Source organism: Opisthorchis viverrini (genome assembly GCF_000715545.1).
Source record: "Opisthorchis viverrini unplaced genomic scaffold opera_v5_217, whole genome shotgun sequence".
NCBI classification, from domain to species: domain Eukaryota; kingdom Metazoa; phylum Platyhelminthes; class Trematoda; order Opisthorchiida; family Opisthorchiidae; genus Opisthorchis; species Opisthorchis viverrini.
In genome coordinates, this window is record NW_008751876.1 from 593,833 (window position 1) to 595,160 (window position 1,328).

Below are 1,328 nucleotides of genomic sequence, written 5' to 3' on the forward strand. Positions count from 1 at the left end.
ATCCGCTGATGGTTCGCAGGGCAATTGTTCTGCGTCGGCTCACAGGTTTTCTAGCTGTTGTAAGGCGGCTAATCGTGAATATTTACTACTGTACATAACGATGATGACCCCATCGGTTCAGCACAGACGACTAACGACACCTACTACCATCAGGCTCAACCCTGGTAATTCAACACAGAGTATGACGGCGAATAAATCACCTCAGGAAAAGTACGGTATGAACAACAGGCATACCGAAAGAACACCTATGTATGGAATACAAGAGTCCTGTAGGCAAAAAAACGTTCCGAAACACTATAGAGGCTGAGTTGTATTCCCGACAACGACATACACAAATGACACTAAATTCAGTATCAGTCAGTTGTCCGCCTGTGTCACTGGATTGCTGCTGTCCAACATGTAGGAGAGTAGCCAAATCACCAAAACTAGCTCCGCCCAATCGTGGAGAGAGAACAGAATACCATAATTCGATTACTCTCATTTCAGTCCTCAGCAAATCGAGTAGTTCCCACAGTTAGTCAGTCAATTGCACATCTCTGTGTGGATGAAACAGCGTTACACATGTATGTACAAATACGGTAGAAGGAGGAGGGATATCACTACGGTCACGTGCACATGAGCGCGCGTAAATTTACACTACAAAAGTCGAATAATAAGTGTATATAGTAGGTATGTACGTAGGTGTGTAGTGGTTTCGTCATGGTGGTCATTTCAGCAGTCACTGTCCGGGCGTGGTTGCACCTTCAAAAACAAGAAAACAGACACCAACTACAACAACGAGCACCGTCGAAACCCAGGGGATAGCGCACAAGGACCGTAACATCGTGCAAGTACAAGTGTGTAATTCGATAGAAAAATAGATCCACGTTCACAAAAGTTCTTGATCGTGCGACCGTATAAATAACCAACCGACGAGTGTGTGTGTGTGTGTTGAAAGACGGCGGGCAAATATAATGTTGAGGTGCTTGTTGACGTAAACCCTACTGATGCAGTTGTCTCTTTTCGTTGTTACGTATTCATAAAATGACCGCCAGTAATTTCCGTGCGGTTCGAAAGAGTCAAGAGTTCGGCAAAAAGACACGGAGAAGATGGGTGGCCAGAATGAACAAAAATCTGTCCGAGCGAGCTGGAAGAGAAAACAAGAGAAAACGACCATAGTTCACACGCTTGTCAGAAAAAGCACTTTAAAAATATTACGCAAAAAGTGCAATAAGCAAATCGTATCAGGAACAAGCAAATGCGGGCCGTGCGACGGGCTCCAAATCTACTTACTGAATTGAATAACAGAACACTGAACACTGAAAAACCAAAGTAATAAGCAAAAGGTT

The 1,328-nt window shown here is 44.0% G+C and overlaps 1 protein-coding gene across 1 annotated transcript in view; it reads right to left on the reverse strand.

Annotated features, from left to right (window-relative positions):
- Positions 1 to 457: 457 nt before the first annotated feature.
- T265_14577 (hypothetical protein) overlaps positions 458 to 1,328 on the reverse strand; it is a gene marked incomplete at both ends in the record, with an annotated part of 43,400 nt that continues 42,529 nt past the window's right edge. The window contains one exon of the mRNA XM_009174269.1: positions 458 to 1,126. The remainder of the gene's footprint in view (positions 1,127 to 1,328) is intronic.